At 38.5% G+C, this 18,556-nt stretch overlaps 1 long non-coding RNA gene across 1 annotated transcript in view; it reads right to left on the minus strand.

Annotated features, from left to right (window-relative positions):
* LOC125109292 (uncharacterized) overlaps positions 1-18,556 on the minus strand; it is an 86,174-nt gene that overhangs the window by 31,151 nt on the left and 36,467 nt on the right. Inside the window, exon 2 of the long non-coding RNA XR_007130175.1 lies at positions 18,081-18,199. This is a non-coding gene — a long non-coding RNA (uncharacterized LOC125109292). The remainder of the gene's footprint in view (positions 1-18,080; positions 18,200-18,556) is intronic.

Consider the following 18,556-nt stretch of genomic DNA (forward strand, 5'->3'; position numbering starts at 1 on the left):
GAACTAAGCCCAAACTTAACAGAACAAAGAAAACAACAAAGATCAGAGCAGAAATAAATAAAATAGAAACCGGAAGAACATAGAAATTCAATGAACCCGGCTGGTATTTTGAAAAGATAAGCAAAACTGACAAACTTTTAGCTTGATTAGGAAAAAAAAAAAAAAAAGAGTAGGACTCAGAATCACAAGTCAAAGAGCAGATAATACAATGAATGATACCATTCAAATAGCAAAGATATAAGAGACTACTTAGAAAAATTATATGCCAACAATTAATTTAGAAGACAGATAAATTCATAGACATATACAAGATACCAAGAGTGAATCATGAAAAATAAAATAAAATGTGGAGAGACCAATAATGAGTAAGGAGATTTTTTTTTTCAAAGATTTTATTTATTTGACAGACAGAGATCACAAGTAGGCAGAGCAGCAGGCAGAGAGAGACGGGGAAGCAGGCTCCCTGCTGGGCAGAGAGCCCAGTGTGGGGCTCGATCCCAGGACCCCGGGATCATGACCTGAACCAAAGGCAGAGGCTTAACCCACTGAGCCACCCAGGAGCCCCAAGTAAGGAGATTTAATCAGTAATCAAAAACTGCCCAAAAAGAAAAGCTCAGATTCAGATTGTTTCACTGATAAATTCTACCAAACATTTAAGGAAGAGTTGATGCTGATCTATTTCAAACTCTTCTAAAAATCTGAAGAGGAGGGAATACTCCCAAACTAATTCTACAAGGCCAGCATTACCCTGACACTGTATATGGACATTACAAGAAAAGGAAACTACAGGCTAGTATCCTAGATGTTTTGCTAAAAAGTAAGCATTCAGGGGCACCTGGGTCGCTCAGTAGGTTGAACACCTGACTCTTGGTTTCTGCTCAGGTCCTGATCCTCAGATCATAGGATCAAGCCCTGAATCAGGCTCTGCCCTCAGCAGAAGTCTGCTTGGGTATTTTTCCCTCTGCCCCTTCTCCCACTCATGCTCATGCTCTCTCTCTTTAAAGTAAATAAATAAATCTTTAAAAAGTAAGCATGCAAGACAACAATAATTACAAAGGGCTGGAAAGGGCGTAGGATTCTGCTTTATGGCCTCTATACTCTGACCCCAAGCATCACACAGTGACTGGCACATATATTTGAAAAGTATTTTCGGAATGAATCATCAGCCTCCTCTCAACCTTGTCCCCACTGCTCCATGCATGTACTTTCTTCTTCTCTCAGTCTCATCACTCATATTTAAAGCATCCCTTTCCCACAGCCTCATAAACCTCTGTGCATGGTGTTTCTATCACCTATGAACACCTTCTCCCTTTCCTCACCCATTAAATTTGAATTTTACCAATCTATCAAAGACCAATGCAAATTTCAGCATAGTAAACCAAGTCTGACTTCCCTAGTGCATAAAAGTCTTCGAAGACCTGTACTTCTTTGGGACATATTTATGTGCTATGCCTTCAAATTACCTGAAGAACATTTTTAAAATTTAGGTGCTCAGGAGGACCCATTTTAAAACTAGTGAATCAGAATGTAATTTGCAGATCTGTATCTTTTAAAGCTGCCCACTGATCTACAAATCAGCCCTAGGAGACCCTTCTTCTGTATCACATAAACTTTTCTTATAGAGGATACCTGCTTGTGCTGGTTTGTAAACACTCTATTGTGTCAAGGGTAAATGCTGAGAGGACCAAGCTGTATTATAATCATCTGTTACAGCCCCCACAATCTTCTGTATGGTACCAGGCATAGAAGCATCACTGGATTTATGGAATATGAGTTAACTTGGGCTAAAATTACACATTATGCTGCATGATCCATACAGTTTTAATCTTTATCCCAAACCCCGTGCCTATAACAGGACTTAGAATACAGTAAGTACACAATAAATACTTGATAAATTAAGATGAATTAAACAGGCACAGTTTTGCTACCCATGCGGATTTACAAATGGTCAAATAATCCCACTTTATGTTCCTGAATCTCCTTCATCCCCATATCTCAAGTCATAACCTGTTTATACTACCAGTAGGGATAAAAAATTAGGATAGTAAAAATTGGATAGTAAAAATATGGACTATTTGAGTTGAAAGAACATCTTCAATCAATTCAATTCCCCTACTCAGGCATGAGAAGAAAGGAAACCCTGGTATTTGTGACAACATGGAAGGAACTTGAGGGCTATCTCTTAAGTGAGATAAGTCAGACAGAAAAATACAAATGCTGCAGGTTATCACTTATACCTGGAATCTAAAACAGCCAAACTCATAAAAACAGAGTGGAATAGTGGTTACTAGAGGCTGAGAGAATTACGGAGATGTGGGTTAGAGGTACAAACCTGTGGGGTGCCTGGGTGGATCAGTCAGTTAAGCGTCTGCCTTAGGCTCAGGCTATGATCCCAGGGTCCCGGGATAGGGTCCCACATTGGGCTCCTTGCTCAGCAGGGAGCCTGCTTCTCTCTCTCCCTCTGCCTGCTGCTCCCCCTGCTTGTGCTCCCTCTCTCCCAAATAAATAAAATCATTAAAAAAATAAAAATAAATATATAAAAATAAAAGTAACATAAAATAAAGGTAAAAATTTGCAATAAATAGGTAAATAAGTACTGGAGATCTAATACACAGCATAACAACCATAGTCAACAATGCTATATTATATATTTCAAAGTAGCTACAAGAATAGAGTTTTTCTCCCCATTGCCCCAAAAAGGTATTTATGTGATATGACATGGTGATAATCATATTGGAATATATAAATCTATCAAATCAACATGTTACATTCCTTAAACTTACATAATTTTATGTCAACTATATAAAAAAAAGAAAAACTAGTTCAACTCCTTTATGTAATATGGCACAAATTAATATTCTAAAAGGCTAAGTGACTTGTCCAAGGTCACAGGTTCAATTACCAGGGGACCTGGTATTCAAAACTAAAGATATGCAATCATACAATGCTGGGTATTCTTGCTCTCCCAGGAAACAGTTGAGTATGTCTCCTTAATTGTCCTTCTACATGGTCAACCCATAGCTGTTCTCAAAGAGAAGAAAAACGCTTACACAACTTGTTTGCTCTTTGGGTGAGCTTTACTAACTTAACAAGAAAGCTAATCCATTCAGTTGTCCTCATCTCCTTTCACTGTGCCCCATCTCCACCTTAAGTGCCTTACTCAATAATTCTTTGAATTACAAGGAGAAACACTCTTCACGTTGACACCCCATAATAGCCAAAGAACTAGATGATTGAATTACCCTCTCTACAATAAATTTTTGCTTCTGCTACTGGTACAATCCTACTAATTTCCTGAATTTCTGGATGCCTAGAGACTCTACTGAAATACATAGCAAAATGGATGTTACCTTATAATTTATCTGTAGATTTATTTCAGAAAGGACTAATGTGTGCAATTTCCCCAAGGTTCCAATGAGTTTTTGACTTTTGGCAATATGGTGCTTCTAGTGTAGTTGATTAACAAAAGAAATAAATGGAACTTTGAAGTTCAATTTGTACCACTAGCTTTTTAACTTTGTATTTTAATTTTAGACTTCAGATAAGTTGTGAAATACGGTGCCATCTCCACCTATTCCCCATCCAACTTCTAAGAACTTACAGTTGTACAATTATATGTAGTATAATTCAGACATACGGTATTTGTACACTACTATAAAACAGAACTTCCATCATTTTTTCCAATATTGTCCTTTATCTGCACAAGAATCCCACATTCTATTTAGTTTCTACTTCTCCTTAGGCTCCCATAATTGGTAACAGTTTCTGAATCTTTCTTTGTCTTTTGTGATTTTGGTGCTTCCAAAGAGTTATGATCAATTGTTTCTCTGAAAATCCCTCAGATTGGGTTTCACTGATGTTTTCTCATGATCATACTGAGCTTATACATTCCACATACCACATAACATTACTGTCCTTCTCTGCATCATATCAAGAGACTTAAGATGCTGGTATCTTTTAATGGATGTTTAATCACTTTGTTAAATTGATGTCTTGCTGTTCTCTCCTCTATAAAGTTTTTATACTTCCCTCTGTAGTTGCTAATCACCTTGAGGAAGATGCTTTATAGAAGTCCCACACTCAAATGTCCCCTCACTGATTTTAGCATCCAACAGTAGGTGTTATCTCTTGTGATGTTTGTGTCATGCTGATTTTCTATTTCTTTTTCATCTATATAATTAAAATTTTGCCATAAAGGAAAAGCTATTCTTTCTCCTCCATTTATACCTTTCATCAATTATTCATAAAAGTATATACTCATAAATATTGATTCTATGGATTATGATTCAGTATTATCATAGTTTTCTACTCAAACTCTTCCAGTTTCAGCCAGCGACAGCTCCTTCAGCTTCTCCTGTGTGCTTCTAAAAAGCCCCATGTTCCTCTGAGCATTTCCTTACTCTTTGACGCCACATAATGTTACAAGCTTGTCTTGTATTTTTCTCTACCTCAACCCTAGAATAAACGCTCTCCAAGGAGCCCTTGCTCTTTTTTGTAAAGAATGATACTTAGAAGCCAAGGTCTGGGCACCTGTTGTGTCCATTGTTACTGGGGTGATACTGCATCTAGGCCTTCCCAAAGGCAGAACTAGGCAGTTCATGTATGGGAACTAACCAACACATTCACACACATCTACATTTCTCCATCCATCTGTAAATATAATCAAAATCAGGAGTTCATAATAATACTTCATATTCCAATTTCAATATGCACATAAAGTAGTTTCAGAACTGCCAACCAATCCCCCGTTAAGAAACACATTTACTAACTAGATGGCAGCATTTACGTGACATTATTTTTGTCCTTATCTTCACAGTATCCAGTCAAGATATTGTTTTCAAACTGATTTGTGTTAGTTCTTTTTATTTCCATCCTATTCACATAATTCATTTGTAATACAGATAGATGCATATGCTAGTGGTGTGTTCCATTTTGGTGTCCTCCTACAGATGGTTTTTAAGGATACAAACTCACAATGAGTAGTAAATAGTCGTAGAGATCTAATGCAGAATAAAGTGATATAAACAATATTGTATCATTATCAAATCTGCAAAGAAACCAACTCTTAATTATTCCAGACACTAAAAAGAAATGATAATCATGCAACTGGATAGAGTTGCTAGTTTTTGCTATAATAACAATCCTAATATATAAATGCATCAAATTAACATTTTGTACACCTTAAATTTACACAATGTTATACATTAAATATATTTCCATTCTTAAAAAGTCCTTTCCTACACTATGATTAAAAAGGAATTCACCTACATTTTCTTCTAGTACTTGCATGGTTTCATATTTGACATTTAGGTTCCTCAACTATTTGTAATTTATTCTTGTATATGGTGTGAGATGGGACTGTGTCTGTTTTCTAAAGAGCTACCCAGTTGTTCCAGCACCATTTGCCAAAAGATCTATCTTTATGTTCCTGATTTAAGATGCCATCTTTGTCATATCCTAAGTTTCCATATGTATTTGGGTCTAATTCTGGAGTTTCTGTTCTATTACATTCGTCTGTTTATCCATTCATGTGCTAGTAACACACTGTCTTAATTATCGAGAACACAGAGAATGTTTCCATCTCTCCTGGTGCTTACTCCCCCTGCATAGTTGTTCTTTTCAGTGTTTTCCTTCCCATAAGTGCATGTTATTTTTTTTCATGGGAGCTTTACTAGCAACTTGGCCAACTCCTTAAAAGAATTAGGTGGCGTTTTTATTGGGATTGCTTTGGTATCCAGGACTTTGGATAGTATATTTAAAATATTCTGAGACACCATGAGTGTGAGCCCTCAAACATAATCTGTAAAGAAAAAAATGACAAAATGGCACAAACCACTTAAAAATAACTTCTTGGGATGCCTCGGTGGCTCAGTCGGTTAAGTATCTGCCTTTGGTTCAGGTCATGATCCTGAGGTCCTGGAATCAAGTCCCACATTGGGCTCCTTGCTCAGTGGGGAACCTGCTTCTTCCTCTGCCTGTTGCTCCCCCTGTTTATGTGCTCACTCACTTACTCTTTCACAAAATAAATAAAATCTTTATTAAAAAATAAATAAAAATAAAAATAAACTTTGACAATAGAATTAAAAATTGTGTGCTCAATATGGTAAGGCAAAAGAACTTCAAAAAAATCAAGTGCCCCTTAGGGACCCACTCCAGAGGTTAACTTCTTTTTAATGTATATGTACTGCCAATATCATTGAGACTTATGATTCTTCTTCCTCAGAATTGTCTTTTGAACTGGTCTCCTATTTCTTGGCCCACTGTCATTGCCCTAATTCGGCTACTTGGCTTTTCTCTCTTACACTTTGACAGCAAAATCCAATGATCTGAGACTAATAATACACTATATGTTAACTAACTTGAATTTAAAGAAAGCCAAAAAAAAAAAAAGAAAGAAAGAAAGAAAAGAAAGAAAAGGAAACAACTTAAAGACCTTGCCATTCAAATGGCAGACTTTCTGGGATGCTGCTCTGGCTCCCCTATGTGCTCCATGCTTATGTATACTGCAGCACTGATCAACACTGTTGATGAATTCCTAGATGGCAAGCACATACAGAACTCACTCAGTCCTTTTAATTTTATTTAAATTCATTTAATTAATATATAGTGTTATAGTATATTATTAGTTTCAGAGGTAGAGTTTAATGATTCATCAATTGCATGTAACACTCAGTGTTCATTACAGCACCTGCCCTCCTTAATGCCCATCACCCAGTTACTCTATCCCCTCATCTCCCCTCCAGCAACCCTGTTTGTTTCCTATAGTTAAGAGTCTCTTTATAGTTTGTCTCCCTCTCCGATTTCATCTTATTTTATTTTTCCCTCTCTTACCCTATGATCCTTTGTTTTGTTTCTTAAATTCCACATATGAGTGAAACCATGCTAATTTTCTTTCTTCAACCTATTCTGCTTAGAATAATACCCTCTAGTTCTATCCACAGTATTGCAAAAGGTAAGAGTTCATCTTTTGATGGCTGAGTAATATTCCATTGTGTACATATACCACATCTTCTTTATCCATTCATCTGTTGATGGACATCTGGGCTCTTGCCAAAGTTTGGCTATTGTGGATACTGCTGCTATAAACATTGGGTGCAGGTATCCCTTGGTATCACAACATTTGTATTGTGGAAAACCCAAAGACTCCACCACAAAACTGCTACATCTCATCAACATGGAAGGATATAAAAATCAATGCACATAAATCAGTTGCATTTCTACACATAACAATGAGACAGAAAAAAAAAAGAAATTAAGGAATCAATCCCATTCATAGTTGTACCCAAAACCACAAGATGCTGAGAAATAAACCTAACCAAAGAGGCAAAGGATTTGTACTCAGACAACTATAGAACACTTATGAAAGAAATTAAGGAAGAGACAAAGAGATGGAAAAATATTCCATGCTCACGGACTGGAAGAACAAATATTGTTAAAATGTCTATAGCACCCAGAACAATCTACACATTCAATGCAATGCCTATCAAAATATCATCAACATTCTTCACAGAGCTGGAACAAATAATATTTAAATTTTTTGGAACCAGAAAAGACCCTGAATAGCCAGAAGAATGCTGAAAAAGAAAACCAAAGTTGGTGGCATCACAATTCAAGACTTCAAGCTCTATTACAAAGCTGTGATCATTAAAACGTTAAGGTACTGGCTTGAAAGAAGACACACAGATCAATGGAACAGAACAGAAAACCCAGATATGGACGCCCAACTCTATGGTCAACTAGTCATCCAGTCTTAAACACAGGACCCAGCACATAGCACAGTCCCCACAGCTCTGACCAAGGGGACTATTATGGACGATAATAAGAGATTAACATAAAATGACCTTGGTCCACAGATATGTCACTAAAGAGAAGTAGAAAATATATTTAGACTTTAAAAGTATCTTAAGGACAATAAACCAGAATTTCCCTTGCATGTGTAGGGCAAGAACAGCAACACAGTGCTGTGCTTATTGCTTGAAGCCCTAGTGGAAATGATAACAGATGGCAGTCCGAGAATACAGTTTATCAATTCCAGTCTTGCTCACATTTTCTTTAATACAAAGAACAAGGCCACTACTAATCTCTATTTCGTGTTATTGCAAATAGCAAAAAGACAGCCCATTCTCAAGATACTTGACAACAAATGTTGGAAATTTGTCATATGTTTTATTATATATAACATATATATAATATGTAGGCTTTAAAATATATATAATTGTATTAGATAATATATTATGTATATTGTGTATATTATATATCTTATATATATAATATACTAATATATAGTGTATAACACCATAATATATATTGATATACAATTTTAAGTATTATCTGATTATATATAATATATATGATGTGCATAGTACATATTATCAGCATAAATATACTAATCTATGGGGACTACACTTTGAATGACATTTCTCAGAACTGTGCAAAAAACATACTGCCCATCCATACAAGTTGACTATAACAAAAAATACAGGATGTTTTGAGTGGAAAAAATAAAAACAATGTTAAAACAGTAATGTTACCAACTGTGTGAGAGAAGGGGAGTATTTTTTAATCTGCTTTTATCTACATAAAAACTTCTCTGCAAGGGGGAGCTGGGTGGCTCAATTGGTTAAGAGTCTGCCTTCAGCTCAGGTCCTGATCCCAGGATCCTGGGATTGAGCCCCCCATCAGGCTCCCTGCACATCGGGATCCCTGCTTGATGGGCAGCCTGTTTCTCCTTCCCCACCACTTGTGCCCTCTCTTCTCTCTCTCTCTCTCTCTCAATAAATAAGTAAATATTTTTTTAAAAATTTCTACAAGGACATCAAAAAATGTACTACCTTCATTTGGGGGTAAAGAAAAAGAGACAGAGGGGGACATGTTGCTGTTTGACACTTCATAATCTTTTAAAAATCATGTGAATATAGTATTTGTTCAAAATAAATACAAACAAACACATATGAATAGGCAGATTCATGGTTCAGGTTAGAGTGTGGAGGACTCACTGCACATCTTTGCAGAGGTGAGACTCTAATGGTGACTGTCCCACCAACAGATCCTCAGCAAGTGCCTAAAAAAAGTCACATGGAAAGAGTTTGGCTCAACCAAGTCAAAACCCTTAATCAACAGGGATTAAAAACACTGCCAGTAAGCAAGACGAGTAAGCTCTAGATGGCTGCTGCACATATCGTACCTACAGCCACCAACACTATGACACACTACAAAATGTGTTAAGAGGATTAGTGGTCATGTTAAGTGTTCTTACAATACAACTGTTAATAATCGGTTTTTTACTTGTTTTTAAAGATTTTATTTATTTTGGAAAGAAAGAAAGCACATGAGAGGTGAGGGGCTGAGGGAGTAGGAGAAAAAATCTGAAGCAGACTCCACACTGAAAGCAGAGCCCCATGTGGGGCTTGATCCCACAACCACAGCATCATGACCAGAGCTGAAACCAAGAGTCAGACACTCAACTGACTGAGTCACCCAGGTGCTTCAGAAATAATGTCTTTATACTAACAAACAAATGGCCTGGCTAGTTCTGGACTTCTATTTATGGACCAAGACCAAAAAAAGGTTAGCAGTTCAATCCCAGGGAAGTCTTCAGTTTGAGAACAAAATAAGAAGAAATCTGATCATGTAATGCATAGAGTAAGCAGGCCCAAAATATGCTAAAAATCAATTCAAGTTTAAAGAAATAATACAGTTTATTAATTTTAAGAGTCATGAAATTCATGAATTTTCCAATGTGCTCATATAAGCCAAGAGCTGACAATATGGCTGGTTGAGCCGCTTTCAGAGTCATTGCAAAAATCGGCAATTTTCAACTTTAATGTTTGTGGGCCCTGCTCCCGGGCTTGCAGGGAAGCTATACTTTTACCAAGGTCAGAGTGACTTCAGCCAACTTCAAAGCATGGGCTCTGTTTCTGCCCTGAGCACACGGGGTCCATCTGCTTCATTAGCAAATAACCTAAAAGAAATATTTCAAATTAAAAATAAGAGGAAAAATCTCCAAGTTCCATTCTCATACCTCCAACGTTTGCAATCTTGCACATACTAGAAGCATAAGATGAAGTCTGTTACATTCCGAAATGTCCTTTGTCATGATGATGTGTAATTCCCGATGTCACAAAAAGCACATACAACCCTGTATAAAACATTCCTTCTCTGGAGAACCCTCTTCTTTGCAAAGATTGTGTACCCAGGGCAGCTCTCTATACTTAAGCTCAAATAAAACTCTCATCCTTTTATTTTTAAGGTTTTATTTATGCATTTATTTGAGAGAGAGAGAGAGAGAGAGAGGAAACCGGGGGTGGTAATGGGTGGCAGAGAGGGAGGGAGAATCAATCTCAAACAGACTCCACCCTAAACCCAACACAAGGCTTGATGTCAGGACTGTGAGATCAGGACCTGAGCTGAAACCAGGAGTCAGATGCTTAACTGACTGAGCCACCCAGGTGCCCCTCATTTTTTTTTTTAAGAAGTTCTAAAAAGTTTGCTCCTTTATTGATGACAACTGCTAAAGAGCATTTTTCAGAGTGCCAGTTTCTTAAATATCTGACGATTATCAATATGCAACTCACCAAATGTCATTATTGGTGGTAGAAGACACATGCTATTCGTGACATAGCAGACTCATGTTAATTGCATGAAGGTTTATAACTCAGCTTTCACCCCTTTCCTTCCCCAGTCTCCACTTTATTGTACTTTGCTGCAGAAAATCTATGCATTCAGGCGCCTGGGTGGCTCAGTGGTTAAAGCCTCTGCCTTTGGCTAGGGTCATGATCGCAGGGTCCTGGGATCGAGTCCCGCATCGGGCTCTCTGCTCAGCAGGGAGCCTGCCTCCTCCTCCTCTCTCTCTCTGCCTGCCTCTCTGCCTACTCGTGATCTGTCTGTCAAATTAAAAAAAAAAAAATCTATGCATTTTTGTTTGTTTCTAGTTAATCGTATTAGCAGAGATCTGGAAATAAACATACTTCTAGACTCTAGGCTCATTTATACTCTTGAAAGCAGGAACTATAAGGTATATGTTAAAGTGTAACCCGGTGGGAGAGAGGGGGAACGCCTGGGTGGCTCAGTGTGTTAAGCCTCTGCCTTCGGCTCAGGTCATGATCTCAGGGTCCTGGAATCGAGCCCCGCATCGGCCTCTCTGCTCAGCAGGGAGCCTGCTTCCCCTTCTCTCTCTACCTGCCTCTCTGCCTACTTTTGATATCTCTCTCTCTCTCTCTCTCTCTCTCTCTCTAATAAATAAATAAATAAATGCTTTTAAAAAAATAAATAAAAAATAAAGTGTAACCCAGGGAATTAAGTGTTGAAGGGGAAGTCTACATGTCTCCCCTACTCTCTGGTATGTAAAATCTAGGAAATTCAGAGTTCCCAGTGTGCAGCATGGGGGGTGCTAAGGGATCGGTTCTGGACCATTTGCAGGAACAAAGAGTAAAACTGGGGACAGGTTTCTGACCTAAGCTGCTCTAGAAAATTTGCCTTCTGTCCCTTCAGTTTTGTCGGTTTTTAGGATAGTGGAAGAAAGAGCCAGCTACTGGAGAGAAACCTGCGAAAGTGCTCTTAGAAAATCCTTGTAGATACTTCTCCTTCTGAATCAAGGAACAAACCAGAGCATTCATTCCTTGATTCCTATGGAATATGGAGTGTTGTGCAGCAACAGTGTATGATAGGATATCTGTCATATTTTAACTTGTAACAGTCTACTCAAAGATCTCAGCAGCATCATGAGCTGGACGGATAGTACTTGCTATTAAAGGGAATTTCACTATCAAGTCACAGAACTTTACTATAATACTGAACAATCATCCCTTGATCTGATTGTAAGCACCTGTGTCTTTTAATTCCAGGAATTATGAAACAAATTATGTACTTTGCACCCAGGTTTTTTTTTTCTTTCCTGAAATGTGAGGAAATATCTGAGCTATATACGTATGTAGGTCTAGATACAAGTTTTTTCCTAAAGGATTTTTGCATACCACCTGAGGCTTTTTTTTTTTTCTTTTTGGTCAGCTCACTGCATGCAGGTGAGCAGGTAAGTACATGCACGCAAGGGAAAAGAAATAAAGGAAATCATTTACTTCTAATATACTTTGAAGTGCTGTAATTACACTGATCTTGAATGTATTGAACAAAGAAAGTCAAAGATAACCTAAGCCCCAAACCTACTGTATATGTATCAGAGCCAATGATCTCTAATAAGGCATAAAAACGTACATACCAGTTCATTTTTTTCTGAGCATCTGTTTTAAACATAGCAGTGTGCTACCTGCTGTGGGGTACCCAACACTAAATTATTGGGCTCTTTTCACTCCAGTGGCTCCCATTGAGCAGGAGAGGGGGTACCCAACACTAAATTATTGGGCTCTTTTCACTCCAGTGGCTCCCATTGAGCAGGAGAGGGAGTGGTACACCTGCCTAAACATGTCTGAATCAAAGCATAATGGAATGTGCTCTCGTATCTGAAGATCCTATGAAATCAATCCAAATATATTTCCATAAGGCCATGTCCAAAGTCATTCACATGAAATTTGGGGTTTTCCATTTTAGACACAACAAGTATGACCAGAGCCCCAACTGGATTTGACTTTGGAGGTAAAGCACCTGTTCCTCTTTCAAACTTTACTGTCTCAGGGAATGGCACCCATCACCTAATCGTCTGAGCTCCAAAAGTAACAATCATCCCTTTTTTTTCAACTCTTACTTCTAATCCTTAAGCCAGCCCTCAGCACTGTCCTCCAAAATATATATCCCAAATTAATCCTTCTCTCCTTAGCTCACATATTACCACTGTGACACAAGTTACCATTTTTTTTTTTTTACCAGAATTACTACAATACCTTCCTTATTGGTTTCAGGCTTCCATCCTTTTCCTTTTCCCTCTACAATCTCCACCCAGCAGTCAAAGCAACTTTTTAAAAACCTGAGTTGGCCACCTAGTTTTATACGTAAAGTTTTATTAGAACACAGACATTTAAGTATTATCTATGGTTGCTTCATGGTACAGCAGCAGAAATGAGTAGTTTTAACAGAGACGGGATGGGCTGCAAAGCCTAAAATACTCACAATCCAGCTCTTAACAGAGCTTATTAACCCTTTTTTAAAAAACATAAATCAGATCAGACCATCTCCCCCTCCAAAAGAGTTCAATAGTCCTTCCTCTTTATACTAGGAAGAAAACTGAAATTTTTGCTTTAGTCCACAAAACCCCACATACTCATAATACAACTACATTAAATAAATGGGAGTATGTCACACTGGTTCATCCATTTTGTTATCTTTTCTACACCAAAGGTGCCACATACAAACAGTGAGGCATGTACATCTAAAAACTCATTATTAAGGTATCAGGGGAATTGTTGAGATGAGGTAGACATAACATGGGCATTAGTGTGACACAGACTAGGCTTTAATTCCCAGCTTCAATAAAGGCTCACTGAATTCCATTTTCCATTTGCCAGTAGGAAAAATGCAATTTATCTCAGTGTGCTAGAGAGGACTGAATGAGATTATTCATGTGAACACACTGTCACACTGATTTTTACAAATTTTGGTCATGTTCTTCCTGGTCCAAACACTCTTCAGTTTTTAACCTGTCCTCACTCAGGTCCTTGATATTAAAATTCCAACTGTTGCAGTAACAAAATACAAGAAAACAAAGTACATTTTAAATGTTTAATGTCTCACACGTAAATTTCTATTTTCCTTTTCTTTTGTTTCTTTAGCTAACTGAACCATTTTCTTCCCCTAGAATTTACATCCTTTATGGAAATCAAATACTCCTCTTGGCCAACCAGACTAGATATAGTTATAAGCTAATATTTTTACTTCTAGAATTGTTTGTTTGTTTGTTTTTAAAGTAAAGCCTGGCAGATGCAGTAAGAAGCCAACAGAGTCTTCACTATTGCTCTGGATCCAAGCAAATGCCTTTTAATGACATCAATTTACCTTATGATGCATGGAAACAGGAATATTTCTGCAACACCCCATCTGGGGAGGCTCATTAACTTAGCTCATCCTGAGCTCTTAGTCAAGAAATAAAGTAGTCTGTCTGGTAGGAAACACTTCAAGTTTGTGAACTTGGTTCTGATTGCTTTAAGACAGAATTCTAGAAAAGAAAAGACAGTCCGCTGTCTTTGGCTTACCCCCATAGAGTCGCATGGTCCCGTCACTTCATAAGCAGCAGACCTTGAGATAGGATTTAAATGCAAGTAGTTTATTTGGGACAGAATCCTATAACACACCAGTAGGGGATGGAGAATGAGAAAGGGAAACAAAAACAGTCAACAAAAGGCAATATGCTACTGGATGTAACTGGAGCTTATTATTACCGCCAGGAGCCAAGCTACCTCAAAGTTATCCCCCTGAGGCATGAAGGAACTGCATATTTATAGACTCCAGTAAATCACTGCCTGATGGCTGTTCTCCGGGGGCAGTAATTCTCTGACACCCTAAGCCAAGTGTACTCAAACCATCACAGAAGCTCATAGGCAAAGAGAAGCAGAAGCTAATAACTGGAAATCCAGCTCATATGAATGTTAATGAGAAGAACCAATGGGCTGTAAGAGGGACATAGAATCTTTCACACAGGTAGTCTAAGTCACCAGACCCTGTGGGGTCCATGAAATTACCCATTTGAATGTTGAGGTCAAGGCTCAGAAAGAGATGGGGACAATATCAAGACTAGGAATATTGATTCACTCATCAAACATAAGTTGATGACTTACTACAAAAGAGAGGACCTAGTCCATAAATAAAACATGTAGAATCCTTACTTTGCTTTCCTGCCCCATGCCCTCCTACATGCCCCACCCTCAGCAAGCCAGGTTTGTTCACAGGCACATGCATCCTTACAGATACTGGTTGCTAACTTTCTCCACTAAAAAGACTTCTTTTCCTATTGGGCTCACCTCAGCAAACTGTATTCCTGTAAAATTTTATAAAGATCTCTACTATAGCTTATCGAGATGTAATTCATCCTTTCATGTCTGTCTGCCACTACCTGGATCTTGGCTCCAAGGGAGCACAGAGACTCTAAAAACCCAGTGCAGATAAATGTTCAAAAAAACTTTAATTGAACAGAAGGAAAGTACAAGAAAAGAAACAAATCAAATCAGAATAATGGCATTGTAAACAGAATGGTAGAACCTATTTATAGACATGGAAATATGTTCACAGAATATTACCTTAAATATACACATAAACTAAGAAAAAGTATGGGCAGGTAATATACAACCACATTTTAACACCGAACTTTGTCTTTGGTTTATTAATATTTTCTAATTTTACTTCCATGAAAGCATATAAGCTATAGAATTTAAAACTTAGAAAGATCTTTAAGGTTCACTGATGGCCTATCAGGTTCAGACCAGTTATAGTTTTCAGATTTCAAGGCCAGAGAGCGGAGCCAGTGACAGAGTCACCAAACAGGATCCAAACACAATAGGACTTGGAAATTGAGGTAGCTCCTAACTCTGATAGGGACCTTCATCTCTGACCTAATTCTCAGAATGGGACCATGTGGGACTATCTAGGGGCTGGCATATGAGACTGGGGATATAGTAAATAAAAGGCCAGATGGGGCCAGGGGGTGGGTTGTGATGAGAGTGTCCACTGCTTCCTGAGCCCTAGTGTCCTGGCCTCGTCCTCAGCCCCTGCTTTCCAAAGTGAGTTATTGATTGTCTATAGAGCATCAAAGCCACAAGGCTTGGGAGATGAAATAACCAACATCTGAGGGATCCATTTCTCTTTATCTTAAAATCCTAGAACAAGTTAGATTTTTTAAGTGATCACCTTCTTCCAACTCCTCATTTTATAGATGGGAGCATCAAACATCAAAGAGGACCATTTTCAACAGGAAGTCAGTATTTCAATAAACATGCCAGCTTGGATAGACTAGGGATAGCTACTAGAAGTGCTATTTGAGGATTCTGAGGTCAAAGTCAGACTCAATTATGGAAGATTTGTGGTTGCTTAGTAATATCTGCCATGGCAATGGCTAAGAGGTGGCCCACGTGCCATTTTCTCCTTAAACCCTTTACAGCAGCAGGATGATCCGGCAATCATGGCAGAAGACACTTATTGAAGGAAAGTGACATGGCACCAAAGGTAAGTTTTCTAATTTTGTAATATAAGAAAACCTATATGTTGAAAGATGAAATGACTTTGTCTAAATTAACTACAATGATAAGCAATAGATGATAGATTCAAATACCAATCTGTCTGACCCCAAACCCATGTTCTTGACCCCTATGCTATAGGTTCTTCATTGGTTGTCCTTGTCCACCACCCACTCATGCTACCCACTCTGCTCTAACAGCACTCCTAAGACAGCCTCAAGACTCATCTGCTTCTGATTTCAATACCCAGAGGTGTTTCTCTCAGACACAAAAACATGACGTCCCAAGTCAATCTTCTCTTTCAGGTCCAAAGTTTGCCATTTTCTGAACCTTTACCACTGAATCTTTTTTACATGTCATTTGGCTCCAGCTCTTCCTTTCAACTTGCTTGATTTATTCAAATGTGGGAGAATGACTCACAAGCTACATGAAGACAAACCCAGCTGTGTGCCAGAGATAATTATTTCAGAGTAATTAAAATGATCTATGGGCTGCCAAATTATACACCAAAATGTGATTCCACACTTTCTCCCTTATCTGCCTCGTTCTTCCTCTGTCTGTCAAAAGAAACTGCTTGCTAGGGTAGGGGCTCCTCAGCCCTAATACATTAATCATCGCTGCTCAGCAGCCTTATTAGACGGTCATCTTCACAGGGAGACTTCACAGCTTCAGAGAAAAACTCTGGTCTGAAATCAGGGACCCCAAGATGATCACTTATGCCACTTGCTGGAGATGAGCTCCCCAGAAAGGCAACCCAGGCATCTAGAACCAACCAGAACATCACACAGCAATAGGAGCGGTGGGGAATAAGGAAGGAGACAGAAGAGATGGGGAGGAAGGAAGGAGCTGGGTCTCAGTAGAGCTTCTCCTCCCTAATCCTCTGCACCCACTGCATACCTCCTGTTTTAGCCCCTCAATATCACTGTGTCAAGTTCCCCTCTGACCTAGGTCAGGTCCCCTCAAGTAGAGACTCAGAAGGAGATTCTGTACACATGTTTTATTTTAAGAGTGCTCTCAGGAAAACCTACAGGGGCATGAGGGAGTTTGGGTAGGGTAAGGGAAAAGCTAGGCAAAAATGTACTTTCAGAAAAGATCTCAGTCTGGTCCCATAAATTGTATCACAGAATTTGAGCTATTCAAAGGAACAGTGTGAGGGCTGTGATATGCCTTCATCAGTGAGTCACTGCTCAGGGCCACTCCTGTGAGTGAGTGATGAGGGGGAGGTTGGGGGGTGGAAAGGCATGCACCTCCTGGCTTAGCACTCACAGCAGCCAACAACCTCAGCAAAGAAGTCAGGTATGAGCCATTTGAAGCCAACACCCATAACACCTGGGAGAGGGGTGTCCTGGTGAGATAAGGGACATCTAGGTGGGGCACTCACAGCACCTGCTCCACTCTCTTATAGTAGTTCACGGTGTTGGAGAGAATGTTCAACCTGCCAATAATATTAAATTGGCAGTCCTGAAATGGGTTTATGGTCCCGAAAATACTGACTTCAGGGATTATATAATCCCAGGGAAATTGTTTGCAAAATGTCCATATACATGAAATTGACAGGGCACAAAGAACATAGGTCTCATCATATTCTCTGTAGTGTATATGAACTCCTGGGTTCTGAAGTTCACCTGTGAATTTCCTGAGAGGAGACTGTATCTCTAATTCAGCCTCTTCCATGAAGCCTCCCTGATTCTTCCCTTTTCATCTGGTGCTTACCTCAGAGGCATAGTTGGGGACCTGGGAAGGGGACAAGGCAACTACTTTACATCTTCCTAAGATAGTAACTGTTCATTTGAAAATAGGGATGATAATAATTAAATCTAAAGTTTACTGAACACTTACTATGTGTCAGTTATTTTTCTATAACCATTACTCATTTAGTTTTTAATACTATCCCTCTGAGTAGGAACTATCATCTTATTTTCTCATATCAAAGATTGTAACGCTGAGAAATTAAGTCACTTGCCCCACCTCTCAGAGTTAGGAAGTAGTGGAGTCAGAATTCAGATCTAGGCAGTCTGACTCCAGAACAGCAAGGATGTTGGAGGGAGCCATGCAAAATATGTGGCTGAACCATCACATTCTAAACCCTGAAATAGGAAAGAAGTTACGAAGTTAAGAAGTAAAGAAGTTAAGAAGTCAGAGGCTTCTTAACGCTCTGGTCTCCCCATTAACAATGGCCAAGTCTCCTAAGACATAGTAAGTACTCCAGAAGCACTGGTTTTATAAGTGAATAAATATCTATATATTAACATGCCTTCATATGTATATATGAAGCTATATATACATGTGTATATATAATATGTATATTAAAATTATAATATTCTATAAGTGAATAAATATTTAACTATTTAAGTTAAATGAGATAAAGTGAATGTCAAAAGGTCTTCCTCAGTTCCTAGATTTCATATGTCCTCAAGTAGTGGTCATTTCCTTTCTAAAAAAGT

The sequence above is a fragment of the Lutra lutra genome, chromosome 1 (genome assembly GCF_902655055.1).
Source record: "Lutra lutra chromosome 1, mLutLut1.2, whole genome shotgun sequence".
Classification (NCBI taxonomy): Eukaryota; Metazoa; Chordata; class Mammalia; order Carnivora; family Mustelidae; genus Lutra; species Lutra lutra.